The 20,936-nt window shown below is 33.6% G+C and overlaps 1 pseudogene; it reads right to left on the reverse strand.

Annotated features, from left to right (window-relative positions):
* Positions 1-3,218: 3,218 nt before the first annotated feature.
* LOC141501957 (glycylpeptide N-tetradecanoyltransferase 2 pseudogene) lies at positions 3,219-4,805 on the reverse strand (annotated as a pseudogene).
* Between the last annotated feature and the right edge of the window lie 16,131 nt (positions 4,806-20,936).

A 20,936-nucleotide genomic window follows, 5' to 3' on the forward strand; every position in this document is an offset into this window, starting at 1 on the left:
AAGAGGTTTAGGATCTGAATTTGAAGAGAAAATGTTGAATTAGTTACATGAAGACATATACAGCAATACTAAATTAATGAGTGATATCAACATGCTTCTATCAGAATTAGATAAATCTAATTACAAAATAAACTAGAAAGAATTTTTGTGGTGAATAGAATTTTAGAAAAGTCAGATATGATAGACTTCTAAAGGAAATTGAATGGAAATAGAAAGGAATATATCATTTTCTCATTGGAACATGACACCTCCACAAAATTGACCATGTATTAGGGCATAAAAATGTCATAATTAAATGCAGAAAGGCAGAAATTTTCAATGCCTTCAAATCAAGGTGTAATAAAAATTCTGCGTATTAAAGTACAACAGAAGGATAAACTAAATATTAATTAGAAACTAAATTTCCTAATTTAAAATAATGAGTGAATCAAGCAGCAAATCCTAGATATATTCAACAATTTAATCAAAGACAATTACAATGATGATACATCAGGCCATAGCATGTTGGATGCAGTCAATGCAGTTATTTGAGGAATAAAAAAGGAGATCAAAGAATTGGCAAACTTAATAGAAATCACTCAAATATCTTAATAGATACTGAATAAGCCTTTCATAAAATACAGAAGCCATTTCTATTTTTAAAAGAAGCAAGTGAGAGTATAGGAATAAATGGAGTTGCTTTTAAAATGATAAGAAGTATGTTAAAACTTTCAGCAAATAATATTTGTAATGAGGATAAGCATTCTCCAATAAGACTAGGAGTGAAACAAAGATGCCTTTTAACACTTCAATCATTCAGTATTGTATTATGTTAGGTTTAGCAATAGAAGAAAAAAAGAATTTGAAGGAATTAGAATAGGGAATGATTAAATGAAGTTCTCACTCTTTGTAGATGATATGATGGTATACCTAGAGAACTTTAGAAAATCAACTAAAATTTATTTAAAACAACTAATTTAGCAGAGTAACAGAATTAGTTCATTGGCATCTTATTCAATTTCTTTATTTGAAATAGAGTAATTTAAAATGAACCCACATAGTTCATCAGCATTTCTATATATGACCAACAAAGTCCAATATCAAAAGCTAAAGAAAAATTCCATTTAAAGTAACTATAGACAACTTAAAACATTTGGGAATATACATCCCATGACAAACCAAGAAATTATATGAAAATTATTGCAATACACTTTTCACAGAAGTAAAATCAGATCTAAACAATTGGAAAAATATCAATTGCTCAAGGGTATTCTAAGGTAATATTATAAAAGATGATAATCATAGCTAAATTAAATTATTTGTTCATTTCCATAACAATCCCCCTTTACAGAACTAGAAAAAAATGTAATAAAATGTAACAAAAATCATCTGCAGGTACACAAGTTCAAAAATATCAAAGAAATTAAGGAAAACAATGCAAAGGGGGGCAACTAGGTGGCTCAGTGGATAAAGCATGAGCTCTGGAATCAAGAGGATCTGAATTCAAATCTAGCCTCAGACACTTACCAATTGCCTAGTTGTGTCACCTTGGGCAAGTTACTTAACTTCCAAAAACAAAAAGAAATGCAAGGGAAGGTGACCTAGTTGTACCACGTGTAAAATTATATTATAAAGTGACAGTCATCAAAACTGTTTGATACTGCCTAAGAAATAGAGTGCTGAATCAGTGGGCTAGATTAGGTATAAAAGAAACAGTAATGAATGATTCTAGTAATCTCTATAAGATAATACTAAAAACTCTAGTTTCTGGCATTAGAACTCACTATTTGACAAAAACTACTGGGAAAACTGAAAATTAGCATGGCTAAAACTAGGCTTTCATACTCTGTACCAAGATAAGGTTGAAATGGGTACAGATTTTAGACATAAAGGATGATACCATAAGCCAATTAGGAGAATAAGCAATAGTTCAACTGAGAGATTTATGGATAGGGAAGAGCTTATGAGGTAGAACATTATAAATTACAAAATGGAAAAAAATGATTAAATTAATTAAAAAGTAATTTATAAGTATAATCAATGAAGCCAAGATTAGAAGGAATGCAAAAAGTTGGGGGGGGATTTCACAGTGTTTCTGATAAAAGACTCATTTTTAAAATAAATAAGTCAACTGAGTCAAATTTATAGCTAGTCATTTGCCAATTGCTAAATGGTAAAAATATTGGAACAAACAATTTTCAGATAAAGAAATTAAAACTATCTATAGCCATGTGAAAAAATTCTCCAAATCATTATTGATTAGAGAAATACAAATTAAAACAAATTTTAGGTACTACCTCATGCCTATCAGAAAGGTTGAAATGACAAAAATGAAAACTGATTGAATGAGAGGTTATGGGAAAATAAGGATACAAATTCACTGTTATTGAAACTGGGAAATGATTCAACCGTTCTGTTTAGCAATTTGGAACTAGGCCCAAAAGGTTATAAAACTATGCATACTCTTTGATCCAGCAATATTCCTAGTAGATCTATATACTAAAGAAATCATAAGAAACTGGAAAGAACATATTACAAAAATATTTAGAGCAGTTCTTTGGAAATTGAAGTAATATCCATCAATCAGGGAAGAGCTAAATAAGTTATGGTATATGAATGTGATGGAATACTATTGTTAAATAAGAAATCATGAGAGGTCTGACTTCAGAAAACCCTGGAAAGACTTTCATGAACTTAAGTTGTATAAAGTGAGCAAAAGCAGGAGAACAAAGTACACTTTAATAGCATCATTGTGAGATAATCAACAATGATGAATGCAACTTCACTCAGCAGTTCAGTGATCAAGGGCAGTCTTGAGATGCCTGGTATAGAAAAATATATCTTGTCTAGAGGAAATGTGGGGGGTGGGGGGAGAAGCAAACCAAAAACCTATGGAGTCTGAATGCAGAGCAAAGGGTACTTTGTTCACTTTTCAAAATTTCTTTCATATTCGTTCTTTTTTTCTCATGCTATTTTTTCCATCTCAATTCTAATTACTGTTTCACATGACTAATAGGGAAATATATTAGACACCATTGTGCATGAATGATCCATATCAAATTAATAGCTGCCATGGAAAGTGGGGAGGGTGGCAGAATTTTATTATTTTTTCCCTTAATCTCACTTCCCTCCCCCACATAAGGCTGTCTGCAAGTCTTTACCTTGGTATACATTGATCTAAGTTGAATGAGATGAGAGAAAAATCATATCCTTTTTTTTTTTCACTTAAGTTGTGCTTTTATTCTTTGGAACAATGGTTCTGTGATTTGTTAAATAGAACATCAACTCAAATGATGACTGCAGAGTTCTAGAAATGAAAATGTCCTTCTACTGTAAAACAAGACCAACCTTTTCAGATTCTGTTCCTGGACACCGCCAGTTGTACAAATAATATTGCAAATGACCATCTCCTATACCAAACTTGAGTTTTTCTAGGAATATTTTATTTTCCATCAAATCTAGTGCATTGAACACATCAAATCCTTTCAATTTAGATATAATGATTGCATCATTCTTTAGGTTCAGTAGTGGAGTCTCAGTATGAATGTTGTGGAAGGAACAAGCAGCTTTTAGACTTTTATGAATTGGGTGACGCATGACAGTGGAAGGTAACGTGTAGAAGCTCAGGAAGTCAGTTAACACTCCATTTGAACACTCTACTACAAATGTGTCGATAATATGATCCTGAGGCAGAAAACAATGGGCCACTTCCTCTTCATTCATCACAGGGGCAAGATGAAACTGCTTCAGATAGTTGTTAATTAATTCTTGCATAGCTTTGGTATCTTTTGCCCAATCGGTCTAAAGCCTGAAGTCTTTGTGACATCAGGAAGTCTGTATAGCTTCATTGTTCTCTGTAAAGTCATATTTCTACTCAAGTGAGAAAATTTCACTTCTACCAATTTTCTGGGATTTAGTGATCGATGCCAGTATCTGCAAGTAGCCACTGGCTTAGGAAGTACCACTCCTGCTGTATAAACAGCTTGAAAAATCCCCTCCAAGTTGACTCTTCTAGTTATTTCTCTAATCAGCACTGGTGCTACCCGTTTTGATCTCAACTTCTTATGAACACAGAGAAAATTTATTTCTACCATCTTCTTCACACTGTCATAAATCTGAATGTTAGCTGGGATGGCACTTATGAACCCCACTAGGTTTTTGTTTGAAGAAACCCTAACTCCACAGTGCCACTGAGGCAGCCAGCCTGGAGGACGAAGAGCCCATAAGAGGAACTCAGGGGAATAATCAAACCTGTACATGTTGTCATCATCTTCTACATAATTTTCATTTAACAATGTATATAATTCCTTGAGTACTTCAGCATTACTCAAGTCTAAGGTGTCCCACGTGAAACCCTGGGGTAAAGAATAAGGCTCTTGACGAATATTGTCCTTATCTGGTTCAATTGCACCATGAGATGTAACTACTTCATGAAGCTCGGGCACAGGTTGTGTATCCCAAAACTGATATTTCCGTTTGTTAGCATCATCAATGTTTTTGGCAGGGCCCTGACATGCAGAGAGAAGTTCCATCGCCTTTGAATATCCTGCAGTCTGCATCGGAATGGCTGGATTTTTGGAAGGCTGTTGAATTTTAATCTCCTGGGAATCAGATGCTGAATCTGATTTTGTGCCTCCAGAATTTGGTTTCTCCTTTTTTTTCTCTTCTGTTTCTTCTTTTTCTTTTTTGGCTCCTAAATCCCCTCCAGGGCTTCCGCGGCCGTGCTCAGCCTGCTCCTCGTTGTCTCCGTCGATGCGGCAGGTGTCCTGGTCATCCAGCTCCAGGCTCTGCTGGTTGGCGGCCGACTCGCTGTCCTCCTCCGCCATGGCGCCAGGCGGCGGGCGCGGCTGGGGCGGCCGGGGCGAGCGAGCCCGGCGGGGAGGCGGCGGGTCGGGAGCACCGCCCGTGGGAGAGCGAGCGCAGCCCGGGCGCAGGCGCCCGAAGCCGCCAGCAGCTCCCTCCAGCACCGCCGCCGCCGCCCCGAAAAATCAAATCCTTAAGGGAAAAAAATAAAGTATAAGAGATAGTAAAATTACATAATGAGATAATGTTTGTTTTAATAGTCTTTGGACTTTGTTTAAACTCCACAATTTTTCTCTTGATATAGATAGTATTCTCCATTACAAATACCCCCAAATTATGCCTGATTGTTGCACTGTTGGAATGATCAAGTCCATTAAGGTTGATCATCATCCCCATGTTGCTGTTAGGGTCTACCATTTTCTTTTGGCTCTGATCATCTTGCTCAGCATCAGTTCGTGCAAATCCTTCCAGACTTCCCTGAATTCCCATCCCTCCTGGCTTCTAATAGAACAATAATGTTCCATAACATACATATACAACTGTCAAATATCTTTTAAACCAATGGTTAAAAGAAATAGGGCATCAATAATTACTTCTCAATATGATTTACGTGAGCTTTTGTCCTTTTTTCTGTACTGAAATAATGTAATCTCTGTCCCTTCTCTTTTCCCCAATTTCTATGTTATTCTGGTTGGTATTTTTCTATCATTATATTTAAATCAATTAGTTTCACTGCATTCCTAATGAAAGAATGAATCTTAGCCTTCACTTAAGTTGATTGTCTTCAACTGAATCCTAAGAAGAAAGATAGAAGAAAGAGTTAAACTAATGATGAGAAAAATAGATGGAAATCCTTCTGTCTGATCCTCCCATTCACTTCTTTACAACTTGCATAAAAAAAATTATTAGTCAACTAAGACATAAGGTGTTTTTTTTCTGAGCCATCTCTTTGGAAGTCACTATTAATTGTACAAGACAGATTATCTTTGAACCAGTGAGGAGATTCACAGCAATTCAGTCTACAGTTGAGGAATGTGACTTGGGATATCATTGAGTGTAATTATATAAATTTTACAAATTGAGTGAATCCAATGGAGCACCCTTATTTCCATATTATTTATAATCCTAGTCAGAATGATTTATTCATTACAGTTCAGAAGAGGCAGAATAAAAGCTGAGTAAACAGGAAAACAACCATTTTGTAATAGGTAAAATATCTTTGTCCTTTACTATTTATATGATCTCAATTATTTCCTACTGAGATTAAAGAAAAAATATGCAATAATGACTTCAAGAATGCCTAAACAACTTTTAGAAATATCTAGGATCATTATTCAATTGTCCATTTTCATTAGGACAAGAGTCTTTTTTTTTTTGTTTACTTTGAGAAAGGATTAGGAGATGAGTCAATGGAAAAACTTGCTAAGTTTTCCACACTAGAATAATTTACATGGCTAGGTCCATGATAAATTAATTTCCTTATTACTCACTAGCCACGTAAATAGGGGTGTTACTCAAGGTTTTGCTTTTGTACAAGTTCTCTTTTCTTCCTTCTTGCCATTGGTAGTTTTGTCTACTTTTGCGATTTTAGTCAACTACTACATCAATATTGGTAAATCAGAATTGCAGAATCATAAAATTTTAGAATAGAAAAAGAAATCAATTGCCATCTTGTTTAACACACATTAAATAAAAATTTCCAATAAAGGATACCTGAATGAATGATCATCCAGTCTCTACTTTAACCTCAGAAGAGGGGGATCTTAGGATTTCCTTATGCAGTTGATTCTACTTTAGGCAGCTGTAATTATTCAGAGGATTCCTTTATTTTAAGCCTAAATTATCCTTCATCTCCACCCCAATTTCTATGTGTGGCTCTTTAATTTTCCTCTGCAAAAAAATAGGATAAGTCTAATGCTTTTTCTTTCCTCCTACTTGGCAGTCCTTTTCTTCAAGTGTAAAGGAAGTTATTTTGTCCTCCATGAGTGTTCTTTTTTGAAGAGGGAGTGAAGTGATATGATATAGTGCCAAGTCCAGAATCAGGAAAGCCAAAGTTCAAATCTAGCTTCCAACATTTACTAGCTGTGTGACCCTGGTTAAATCACTTAGGCTCTGTTTGTGTCAGTTTTGTGAATGATTAAATAGGATGAATGATAGCACTTACCTCCTTAGGTTGTTTTGAGGTTAAAAAACAGATAATGCTTGTAAAGTGCCTTGTCACAACGTAGTTAACAATATAAAATCTAGCTAATAATTTTACTATTTTTTACAGTCTAAACCATTCCAGATTCCTTCAATAAACCTTCATTTTTTTCCCATGCACTTCAACAGCCTGGTTCTCTTCTGGATATTCTCTGTTTTTTTGTGCTTTTTTGAAATTGTAGAACACAAAATATACTCCAAAATTTATTTGATCAAATATATTTCTCCAGGCACACATACCTAGTTTACCACCATAGATAATATCTTGCTATATTTTTAACTATTCATTGAATCAATCTATACCTTAATGGCCAATTTACACTTCAATCACAAAATGTTTAAAACTTAATTCAAACATCCTTTTCACTAAACTTGATCTTTGGAATCAGTTCTTTATTCATACGTGCAATGCTATGGAGCACTTAGAGCTTGTCAGTCAGAAATCAAAAATGCCAAGGTCATTCATTATATACAGGGCCATTGCCAGTCATCTTGACTTTTGTCATGCCATTGGACTTTGATGACTTGGGAAGAGAGAGTGAGACTGAATTTAGGTAACTCTGCCTCACAGAACCAATTCATGGGCATATCAAAACATCACCTGTGATATCACTGGTAATCTTAGAAAATGAAGAAAGAGCAAGATATTAAAATCACTTCTTTGATCCAAATTTTCCAGGTTTATATTCTTGAAAAGTCATCAATACCTCTTTTCTGTCTTTTGCTCCACATATGTAAATAGTTGACAAATACTAGGAGAGAGAGAGAGAGAGAGAGAGAGAGAGAGAGAGAGAGAGAGAGAGAAACCAAGAGACAAAGAAAGATGAAGGTACTATACTAAGTGCTGGTCATACACATACAAGTTTAAAAAACAAATCACTTCCCTCAAGGAAGTTACATTCTCTTTTGTAAATAAAATTTTATTGATATATTGTGGTAAGATACCATTTAAATTTCTTGCTATATCTTTCCACTCCTAGAAATCTTTAACATATAAAACAGACATTTTTTTTGAAAGCAAGAAGAGGTAGAAGCTAGGAGTGGAGCCAAGATGGCAGCATGAAGGCAGTATTTCCCGGGAATTCCTTCTACCAACAAACTCCAAAAAAAAAAAAAAAACAAATGATGACTCTAGACAAGATTTAGAAGGGCAGAACCCACAGACTGAGTGACACATTTTCCCCGGCCAAGATAACTTAGAAGTTCTACAAGAAAGGTGTGTTTCACAAAGACCAGGGGTTGGACAAAAAAAGCCATGGCTGCAGCACAGCAGAGCCCAGCCCAGCCCAGACCAGACCAGAGATCATCTGCAACAGCTTGATGGAGTGATGAGACAACTCTCCTACACCAGAATGAGTTTGGAGTGAGGAGCACTGGTGGCAAAATCTGCAACGAGAATCTGGAGAAAGCAACCTGTACACCCAGAAACAGTAGGGGAAGTCTGCAGAGATTTCTCTGCTCTCCCTGGGGTAGGACTCCCCTGTTTGCCACACTCAGATCAAGGCTGCAGTTTAGCCTTCCATACTAAGCAGCCAAGCTGGATTCCATCCTTAAAGCCCCAGGGCAGAAAGAAGTAAGGGGGGCCATCTATATATCAAAGCACAGGTAAGAGAGCAGAAGACATTGGAGTAATAAAGGTCCCAGTGGGGTGTCCCCTCCAAAAAAATCCATAGCCTTGGAAGTGCTGTCTTGGGTTGAGGAAATGCATAAACAACAGAAAAAAAAAGAATCTGACCATAGAGAATTAATTTAGTCCCATGAAAGATCAAAACACATACTCAGATGATGACAAAATCAAGACTTCCATATTCAAAACCTCCAAGAGAAATAGAAAATGGGCTCATACTTTGGATGAGTTAAAAAAAAAGACTTTGAAAAGAAATTAAGGGAGATGGAGGAAAAATTGGGAGGAGAAATGAAAGTAAGGCAGAAAAATCATGAAAACTAAATCAAAAGCTGGGTGAAATATGTATATATACATATGTAGATAGATAGATAGATAGATAGATAGATAGATAGATAGATAGATAGATAGATACTGAAGAAAATTTGTTAAAAAAAAACAGCTTTGGCCTAATGGGAAAAAAAAGCAAAACAAAAGGCAAATTAGGAGAAGAATGCCTTAAAAAGCAGAATTGTCCAGCTGGAAAAGGAGATGAAAAAAACTCTCTGAAGCAAATAACTCCTTCAAATGCAGAATGGAACTAATGGAAGCTGATGTCTTTGCAAGAAAGCAGGAAGAAATAAAACTCTTTCAAAAAAGTAAAAAATTAGAAGAAAATGCAAAATATCTCATTGGAAAAAAGCCAACCTCAAAAACAGATCCAGAGGAAATAATTTTAAAAGTATTGGGCTATCTGAAAGCCACAACCAGAAGAAAAGCCTAGACTTAATTTTTTAAGAAATTATACAGCAAAATTACTCCAAGACTCTAGAAGCAGAGAAATAGAAATCAAAAGATTTCCCAGTCATATCCTGAAAGAGATTCCAAAGGAAAACTTCCAGGAATATTATAGCCAAATTCCATAACTCCCAAATCAAAGAGAAAATTCTAAAACCTGCCAAAAACAAGCAATTCAGCTACCAAGCCTCCATAGTCAGGATTACACAGGCTCTGACAGCATCTACATTAAGGACTCATAGGGATTGGAATATGATATTCTGGAAGGTAAAAGATCTTGTTTTGCAATGAAGAATCAACTACCCAGAAAAACTGAATATCCTCTTTCAGGGGGAAAGATGGACTTTCAATGAAACAGGGGACTTTCAGACTTTCCTATTGAAACAACCAGAGTTGAATAGAAACTTTGATCTCCAAGTACATGGTGAACCATAGAGGGGGTGGAAGAGAAGGACTAACTATGAGGAACTTGATGATATTGAACTGTTTGTATTCCTGCATGGGAAGAAGATATTGATAACTCATATGAACTTTCCCATTTATAAGAGCTATCAGAAGGAGCATATCTATAAACAAAGATATAGGAAGGAGCAGAATAGAATTGTATAATATAGTAAAAAGATGGAACTAGTGGGTGATAAAGGAAAGTACTGGGAGGAAGGAGGAAAAGGAGATGAAGAAGAAGCTAAGAAATTTCACATAAGAGTCCTGCAAAAGCTTTTTCAATGGAGTGGAAAGGGGGAAGGCAAGGGGGGATGAGTGAGCCTTCATTCTCATCAGAAATGGCTTAGGTAGGAAATAGCATACAGATTTAATAGGGTTAGGAAATCTATCTTACCCAAGAGAAAAATAAGAAGAAAGGGATGGGATAAGATATAATGGGGGAAGGGAAGGGAGAATAGGTGACAGAAGAGAGGGAAGATTGAGTGAGAGGGTCCTTAGCTACAACACACTTTTGGACAGGGCCAGGATGAAAGGAGAGAGAAAGAGAGGATAGAATAAATGAGAATAAGGAGGAATAGTGTGGATGTACAGCTAGTAATAGCAACTATGGGAAAAATATTGAAGCAACTTCTCTGGTGGACTTATGATTAAGAAAACAACTCTCCCCAGAGATAGCGCCATTGAAATCTGAACACAGACTGAAGTAGAATTTTTTTTCCTCTCTCTCTCTCTCTCTCTCTCTCTCTCTCTCTCTCTCTCTGTCTATTCTTGAGATTTTTCATCTTGTTGGGTGGGGGGAGGGGTTTATGTTTACTCTTACAACACATTCAATTTATATCAATGTATTGCATGGAAACAATGTAGAGACTATCAGACAGCCTTCTGTGTGGGGGGATGGAAGTTAGGGTGGGGGGAAAATAGTAAAATTCAAAACCTTACAAAAATTGATAGGTACATATTATTATTGTATATAATTGGAAAACAAATGAAAAAAGTTAAAACTAAAAAAAAAAGAATGCAGATGCTATGCCATTTAGGGTTTTAGTATTAAAATTAGTTTGTTGTCTATGGCACCTTTTAGCAAAAGATAAATAAAAGCAAGAAGAGACTTCTGGGACAGAGCTAAGAGGGTCGCATGCTCCTGGACTTTTTCCCTATGCAACATTCACAGACATTAGAGATATAGATACTAACAAAAAAAGTAAGATTGAAAAAAAAGATTCAATTTTAGACATCATTGGAGGATCTTCAGTGAAGGCCTGTCTCTTCAGGGGAAAAGGGGAAGTAAAACTCAGCTTTCAAGCAAGAAAGTCATAAGGAGACTTTTAGCCACAGTGTGGTCCAGGGCACATTAGACAACAGTATAAAGTGCCAACATCAGCAAACCAGCAGGGAAGGTCCTAACCTGACTCTTTGCCACTGAGGGGAGGGGTTGGGAAGGGAAGGTGAAAGGAAATTTTGTAACTTAAAAATATGCCTAGTTTTATGATGAATGTTGAAAAACATTCATAACATAATTTGGAAAAATAAAATATCAATAAAAAAGAAAAAAAAGGAAATACTCTGGCAAATCTATGGGAAGGTAAGAAATTTATGACCAAACATGAAATAGAGTACATTATATTTCACAAAATATATTATATTAAATAAAAATATTTTGTGCTAATAAAAGCAATTCTGTCAAGATTATAAGGAAAAAAGAAAGTTAGGAAACAATTTTCATTACCAGAAGCTATGATAAATTTCTCATTTCTAAAATGTATGATTGTATCAAATATTTAAGATCATAAATCATTCTCCAATTGATAAATGATCAAAAGATATGAACATGTGTTTTGCAAACAAAGAAATTAAAGCTATATTTAATCATGAGGGTGAAAAAAACATTCTCCAGTATCTGAATGAACACTATGTTTAATTTTTTAAAATTTCTCTTATTTTTCTTTCCTGTCTCAAGATTAGCTTTTTCCCCTCCTTAGTCCTAATTCCATATACAGAAACGACTAATCTGTATACATGTTAAACACAAATGTACATGTATTATTTTCACCAGATTGTTTGCTTTTGAGGGGTGTTGGGTGGGGAGGGAGGGTGGAAGGAAATTATGTAATGTATAAATATGCATATACATGCTGAAAATTTTTCATGATGTAATTGAAAAAATAAAATAAAATATTAATTGGGGGAAAACAAGAAAGAAGAAAAAATTCTGAGAACATATACAATGTCCACCATAATCCTACACTTCTTTGAAGGCAATAGAAAACTTGCCTCCTCACATATTTTTAAGGGTTTGTTGTTCTGTCCTTCAGACATCTCTAACTCATCATGACTCTATGGGGGATTTTTTGGCAAAGATTCTGGAGTGGTTTGCAAAACAAAATTTAAGTGCTTCTTCTAGCATTTAAGCTCAGGTCTTCCTGACTGCACACACTATTTTTTATCCACTGAGCAACCTAACTGCTATTGTAATTTTGCAACATTTATTTTCAATTCTTTTGTAGTTGTTCTTTCCACTTATATTGTTAGATCAATATGAATATTGTTTCTGTTTATTTCACTTTGCCTCAGTTCAGGTAAGTTTTTCCATACTTCTATATATACATCATATTCATGACTTTTAATACCCTAGTGCTATCCCACTCAATTTTTGCATCACATATTGTTTATTCATTCCTTAATCATAGGCATCTACTTTGTTTCTAGTCCTTTGCTATCACAAGAAGTATAACTTTGATAAATTTGTAAATTTGATAAATTATTTTCAGAGGTTTTCTTGAAGTATTTATCTTTATTGAATGAGAAAATAATGGCACCATTGAATGAAAAAAATAATTTAGAATGAGAAGAGACTTTATGAGGAAATAAAATATTTTCATAATATGATGACTTTGTAACTGGTCTATCTTTTTATGGTTTTATTTCACTTATTCAAGTAAGTGCAAAAATATTTTTACTAATTATGTATACTAATACTAATAGTACTAATACTAATTATGAAATCCTTGAGATTAATGGTTTTTTTCTCTTCATATCTCCCACAAATTTAGTACAATGTTTGACATATTATGAATACTTAATAAATACATACTGACTTGTAGAAAAATAATCACCATAATAATAGTGAGAATCATGAAGTTTCAGTGCCTTTCCATTGACCAGCAAAGTTTATCTAATGATAATGTGCATATCAAGTTTATTTTCAAGCTGCTTTATTTTACTTTTTATATTTTCTAATATAATACTCTGAAACTCCCATTCTTCGTGGGTTTTCTATCCTATATTTACCCTTATTTAGTTCCTTCTCTCATGCTTAGAATAAACCCTTCATTCAATTGCCATTGTCAATTTTTTCTCTTCAAAGACTAATTTTGATACTACATCTTCTATAAGATATTTCCTTATTTATTTCAAATAATAGCTACCTCTGCCTCAAACTTCTCATAAACCTTCGTCCAGATATTCTCTGGTCTTTTCTCAAAACACTAGTTGAAAAATTGTTTCCCAATCTACTACATTTGTTTGGATGATAGTTACAGTGGTGGTTTTGTCTGTGCAAAAGCTTTTTAATTTAATGTAGTCAAAGTTATCTAGTTTGTTTTGAATGATGTTCTCTATCTCTTCCTTGGTCATAAACTGATGTCCTTTCCATAGATCTGGTAGGTAAACTTTTCCTTGATCTTCTAGTTTGCTTATAATATTGCTGTTTATGTCTAAATCCTGTATCCATTGTGATTTTATCATGGTATAGGGTGTGATATGTTAGTCTAATCTAAGTTTCTTTCATAATAACTTCCCACTTTCCCAATAATTTTTGTCAAAGAGATAGTTTTTATCACAATAGCTGGACTCTGTGGGTTTGTCAAACAACAGATTATTATAATCATTTCCTGCTATTGCACCTAGTCTATTCCACTGATCCACCACTCTATTTCTTAGTCAATACCAGATAGTTTTGATGACTGTTGTTTTATAATATAATTTTAGATCTGGTAGGGCTAAGCCACCTTGTTTTGCATTTTTTCATTATTAAATCCCTGGGGAGCCTCAACTTTTTATTTAACCATGTAAATTTACTTACAACTTTTTCTAACTCATTAAAGTAATTTTTTGAATTTTCATTGGTAGGGCACTAAACTGGTAGTTTAGTTTTTTGGTAGTATTATCATCTTCATTATATTAGCTCTACCTATTCATGAGCAGTTGATGTTTGCCCATTTATATAATTCTGATTTTAATTGTGTGAGAAGTGTTTTGTAATTGTTTTTGAGTCTACCTTGGCAGTTAGACTCATGGGTATTTTGTATTATCTGTGGTTACTTTGGATGGGATTTTTATTTCTAATTCTTTCTGCTATATCTTGCTAGTCAAATATAGAAATGATGAGGATTTATGAGGGTATATTTTATATTCTGTGACTTTACTAGAGTTGCTAATTGTTTCCAGTAGATTTTTAGATGATTTTGAGGGATTCTCTAGGTATACCATCATGTCATCTTCAAAGAGTGAGAGCTTTGTTGCTTCCTTCCCAATTCTAATCTCTTCAATTTCCTTTTCTTCTCTTATTGTTGAGGCTAACATTTCTAATACAACATTAAATAGTAGTGGTGTTAATGGGTATCCTTGTTTCACCCCTGATCTTATTGTGAATATGATGGTTTCAGATAGATATTGCTTATTATTTTAAAGAACAATCCATTTATTCCTATAATTTCTAGTGTTTTTAGTAGGAATGGGTGTTTTATTTTGTTAAAAGCTTTTTCAACATCTATTGATATAATCATATGATTTCTGATAGATTTTTATTGATATAATTAATTATATCAACAGTTTTCTTAATATTGAAGCAATGCTGCATTTGTGGAATAAATCCTACTTGGTCATAGTGTATTATCCTAGTGATAACATGTTGTAATCATTTTGAAAAAATTATTTAAGATTTTTGCATCTATATTATTCAGGAAGATAGGTATATAATTTTATTTCTCTGTTTTAAGTCTTCTTGTTTTAGGTTTCAGCACCATATTGGTGTCATAGAAAGAATTAGGCAGAGTTCTGTCTTCATCTATTTTCCCAAAGAGTTTATATAGAATTGAAGCCAATTGTTCCTTAAATGTTTGATAGAATTCACTTGTGAATCAATCTGGCCCTGGAGATTTTTTCTTAGGGATTTCAATAATAGCTTATTGAATTTCTTTTTCTGAAATACAGTTATGTAGGCCTTTAATTTCCTATTCATTTAATATGGACAATTTATATTTTTATAAATATTCATCCATTTTACTTAGATTATCAAATTTATTGGCATATATTTGGGCAAAATAATTCAGATTATTTACTTTAATTTCCTTCTCATTGGAGGTGAGTTCATCTTTTCATTTATGGTACTAGGAATTTGCTTTTCTTCTTTAAATTAAAATGACCAGAGATTTGTAAATTTTATTTGTTTTTATATAAAACCAACTCTTGATTTTATTTATTATTTCAATAGTTTTCTGGCTTTGGATTTTATGAATTTCTCCTTTAATTTTTCAATATCTAATTTGGTATTTAATTGGGGACTTTTAATTTCTTCTTTCTCTAATTTTTTTATTTGCACATTTAGTTCATTGATTTCCTCTTTCTCTAATTTAATCATGTAAACATTTAAAGATATATATATATGTATATATATATACATATATATATATATATATACATATATATATATATATTTCCTCTGACTACCACTTTGAGTGTATCCCAGTATCCCATAGCTTTTGTTATGTTGCTTTATTATGGTCATTATCTAGGTTGAAATAATTCATTCTATAATTTGTTGTTTGATCCACTCATTCTTAAAAATGAGGTTATTTAGTTTCCAATTAGTTTTAGATCTATATCTCCCTGGTCCAATATTGGATATGATTTTAATTGCATTATGATCTGAGAAAGATGTATTCACTATTTCTGCCTTTCTACAATTGATCATTTGGTTTCTATGCCTTAGTACAGGGTCAATTTTTGTGTAAGTGCCATGTACTGTAGAAAAACCTGTATATTCCTTTCTATCCCCATGCAATTTCCTCCATTAGGCTATCATATCTGAGTTTTCTAAAAATCTATTTACTTCCTTAACTTCATTCTTGTTTATTTTATGGCTAGATTTATCTGAATATGAGAGCGGGAGTTTGAGGTCTCCCACTAGTAGAGCTTTGCTGTCTATGGCTTCCTGTAGTTCTTTCAACTTCTCTAAGAATTTGGATGTTATGGCATTGCCTGCATACATATTTAATATTGAAATTACTTTATCATCTATGGATACTTTTTAGGAATATATAACTTCCTTCCTTATCTCTTTTAATGCTATCTATTTCTGCAGTTACTTTGTCTGAGATAAGGATTGCTACCCCTTCTTTTTTCACTTTAGCTGAAGAACAATATATTTTGCTACAACCTTTTACTTTTACTCTATATGTATCTCTCTGCTTCAAATGTAAATAGCGTATTGGAGGATTCTAGTTTTTAATCCACTCTGGTATTCATTTATGTTTTAAGGGAGAGTTCCTCCCATTCACATTCAAAGTTCTAATTAACTATATCTTTATTGCCCTCCATGCTGTCATCTCTTTGTTTGTATTTTTCTCCTTTATCCATATTCCCCAGTATTTTGTTTCTGAATACTGCCACCTTCACTGTGTTTACCCTCCTATATCAACCCCCCTCCCCTTGCTTTCCCCTTTCCCTTTTCCCCTTCCACCTGAGGGGGTGGTGGCAGGGGCAGCTACCATTTGTTCCTAGAAGAATGCTTCTCTAAAATATGGAGTTCAGGTCTTGCATCCATCTGGAAAATTTCCAGGCTCGCAGATCACTCCTCTCCCTGTCCAAAGACTCCTCATCTAAAGTTGTTTGAGCCTTTGTTGCTAACTCTGGTCCTCTGGCTTCCCTCATCTGCTGTCCCTATAATCACCCTCTGGTCTCTGCTCCTGTTTCACCCAAGTTGCCCTGAGACAGACTTTGTTGGTAGGTGTTCTCCTAACTTCTTTTCCTCAGTTTTGTTGATCCAGCTTCTGCTAAGAGGTTTCTTTCATGTTATTTTTGAAAGGGTACCATGAACACTTGACACAGTATTGTCTTCTCTGTACCATCTTAGTTGGAAGTCTGAATTGATTTTTAAATTTTTTTTTTTCAAATTTCATTTATTTAAGACAATGGGGTTAAGTAACTTGCCCAAGGTAGCACAGCTAAGCAATCATTAAGTATCTGAGGCTGGATTTTAACTCAGGTTCTCCTGACTCCAGGGCAAGTGCTCCATCCATTGGACCATCTAGCTGCCCCCTAACTGAGGTTTAAAAAGTGTAATTTTTCATTTTTGCATCCTCAGTGCTTAACCTATATTAGGCATTTAAATGTTTGTTAAAAATAAACTGAGCAAGGACAGCTAGATGATACATAGAGCACTGTGCCTAGAGTCAGGAGGACATGATTTTAAATAAGCTATCAAACACTTAATAATTACCTAGTTATGTGGCCTTGGACAAATCACTTAACCCATTCATTGCCTTGCAAAATAAACTAAAATAAAATAAACTGAAATGTTTTTTTTTTCCTGAGTAAGGAATATTATTTATGTCACAATAAAATGCCATTAACTCAATTGTAGCATCAAGCTTTGCCTCAGAAATAATATTCCAGGTTAAGGTAATTTAGGCTTCAGAATTCACTGAAAACTATGGTTTATAAGTTTACACAGAGATCACATTGACATATAATAATAATAATAATAATAATAATAATAATAATAATGATGATGATATAGAAAAAAAGGATGCCAAAAAAGTGACAACAAAAATTTTTCTCTATTTAATAAGGTAGAACACATAGACAAGACAACATATTTGTCTAGAGAATAAATAAGAAAGGCATATGGAAGAGAAATGTGAGTGGATTTGCAAATGCCTGTGTGGGTAAAAATTCCATCTCAAATGATTCAGAGATATCATTTCTTTTGATGATGTCCTTGAACTATTTAACTACTTTTTCTTATGTGTGTTGCTATGTTTAAGTATTGCTTCCAGATACATCATTTATTTTTTTAACTAAACATTCCCAGTTAAATGTAAAAACAATTGTTAATTTTCATTTTTATCACTTTGAGGTCCAAAATCTCTCCCTTTCTTCCTCCCCACACCTCCCTTTGAGAAGGCAAGTATTTTACTATAGGTTATATATCTATAGTGTCACAAAACATTTCCATTACAGGCACATGGTGAAAGAAAAAATAAACCAAAAAAAAATTCCTCAAGAAAAACAACGTAAAAAAGTATGTTTCAATCTGTATGCAGTCATCATCAATTTTTTCTCTGAGCATGGATTTCATTTTTTCATTATATGACATTTATCTCATTGGATCACTGGAATCCATCATTTCTGATGGATATTTCTGCCTGTCTTATGATTACTGAACTTATCGCTGCCACTTCATTGATTTTCAACTGCTAAATTTGAAAAAAACCCTTTATTTTGCTATAACCTTAAATAGATAAAATCTATTGTCATTTTGACTAGAAGAAATAATTGATTCTTTGTTTGGCTATTTGTTTTTTTCTATGGATGCATCTGGAGCAGGAAAAATATCTGTCTAAATTAGGTAAATTATTCTGTTTTTGTATTGCTTGATCCTACATTTCATGCCCCCATTTCTAATACATGATTTTTAAAAAGTTCAGTAGAAGCATACTAGATTTTGCTGTAGTTCTTTATCTTAACTCTGTGTGTGTGTGTGTGTGTCTTTCTGTTTCAAACATGTCGCTTATAATCAATTCATTGTGGAATTGTAATCCATTCTTCACTCTACTTCTATTTGGTGGAAAATTTCAAAACATTCATGTTCATAGATATGAGTGGATTTCCTTCCATCTCATTTTCTTCTTTCTTTCTTTCTTTCTTTCTTTCTTTCTTTCTTTCTTTCTTTCTTTCTTTCTTTCTTTCTTTCTTCCTTCCTTCCTTCCTTCCTTCCTTCCTTCCTTCCTTCCTTCCTTTCTTTCTTTCTTTCTTTCTTTCTTTCTTTCTTTCTTTCTTTCTTTCTTTCTTTCTTTCTTTCTTTCTTTCTTTCTTTCTTTCTTCTTTCTCTTCTGTTCTCTTCTGTTCTGTTCTCTTCTGTTCTGTTCTGTTCTGTTCTGTTCTGTTCTCTTCTCTTCTCTTCTTTTATTTCTTTCCTTGCTTTTTTCTTCTCATTCATTTTCTTTATTTTTACAAAGATTTTATTAATTTTGAATTTTATATTCCCCCTAATCTTACTTAACCCCCCACCCACAGAAGGAAGTCTGTTAATCTTTACATTGTTTCAGTGGTATACATTGATCTAAGTTGACTATGGTGAGAGAGAAATCATATCCTTAAGGAAGAAAAATAAAGTATACGAGATAGTAGAAATACATAATAACAGTTTTTTTTAAAAAAAATAACAGTAGTAGTCTTTGTTCAAATTTCATCATTCTTTCTCTGGATAAAGATGGTATTCTCCTTTGCGGGTACCCCAAAATTGTCCCTGATTGTTGCACTGATGGAATGAGCAAGTACATCAAGGCTGGATATCACCCCCATGTTGCTGCTAGGGTGTACAATCTTTTTCTGGTTCTGCTCATTTCACTCAGCATCAGTTCATGCTAGTCCTTCCAGGTTTCCTTGAATTCACATCCCTCCTGGTTTCTAATAGAACAGTTGTGTTCCATGACCTACATATATGACATTTTGTTAAACCATTTACCAATTGAAGGACATTTACTTAATTTCCAATTTTTTGCCACCAAAAACAGGGCTACTATGAATATTTTTGTACAAGTGATGTTTTTGCCCTCTTTCATAATCTCTTCAGTGTTTAGATAGAGTAGTGGTATTCCTGAATCAAAGGGGATGCATATTTTTGTTCCTCTTTGGATGTAATTCCAAATTGCTCTCCAGAAATGTTGGATGAATTCACAGCTCCTCCAACAACATAGTAATGTCCCAGATTTCCCACATCCTTTTCAAAATTGATCATTGTACACTCTGGTCATATTGGTCAGTCTGAGATGTGTGAGGTGGTACCTCAGAGATGCTTTAATTTTCATTCCTCTTATAAGTAATGATTTATAGCATTTTTATATGACTATTGATCACCTTGATTTCCTCATCTGTAAATTGCATTTGCATATCTTTTGACCATTTGTCAATTGGAGAATGGCTTGGTTTTTTTTTTTTTGAAAATTTGACTCAGTTCTCTGTATATTTTAGAAAGGGTCCTTTCTCAGAAATACTGGTTGTAAAAATTGTTTCCCATTTACTACATTTCTTTTGACCTTGTTACAGTGGTTACAGAGAGTGAGATAGATAAATACTGTATTGGAAGCAATAAATATGAGTTTGAACTATCTTAGGGAGACAGTGGAAGATAGAATGTCCTACTATTTAGTGATCCATGGAATTAAGAAAAGTTTGACACAACTGAACCAATGAACAACAGCAATAAAACACATTTTTCACTTTACCTCCCAGGGGCATGATATTTAGCTATGACTTTTTTATATTCTCCATATATCCTGTACTCTGCTTTCTTGAAATTTAAATGTTGGTGACACAAGGACAGAGGGATACATAAAGCTGCTAATTGTGTCCTTGGTCTATTTCATCACATAGGAAAGAAACTAAGCTCAGAGATAACATTAGTGATAACTGGTTAGAAATTGATCTAAATGTATTGGAGGAGGAGTGAAGATTTTAGGCTGTCTTGTTCATTTTGCTTTATTTTTCCTCATTTCAAAGATTGTTCTTTTTTGTATTAAACTCCTAAATAGCAATCAGGTAGTTCTTTTTTCTATCTAGTATAGAATATAATTTATTAATTCAGAGATAATATGAGGATAGGGAAAAAATAAACAAAATTTTTAGACATAATTATGTCCATCCATTTTTAATAATTTATTCTGTTTTATTGATTTTCCTATTGCTCACAATATGTTCTATATGCATATGTGCATATACACAAATACATGTACATGCATGCATATATATCTTTATACATATATATATATATATATATATATATATATTTGTGGTTTGTATATGTCTTCAAAGCACGTGGCTCAAA

This window comes from Macrotis lagotis, chromosome 1 (genome assembly GCF_037893015.1).
Source record: "Macrotis lagotis isolate mMagLag1 chromosome 1, bilby.v1.9.chrom.fasta, whole genome shotgun sequence".
NCBI classification, from domain to species: Eukaryota; Metazoa; Chordata; class Mammalia; order Peramelemorphia; family Peramelidae; genus Macrotis; species Macrotis lagotis.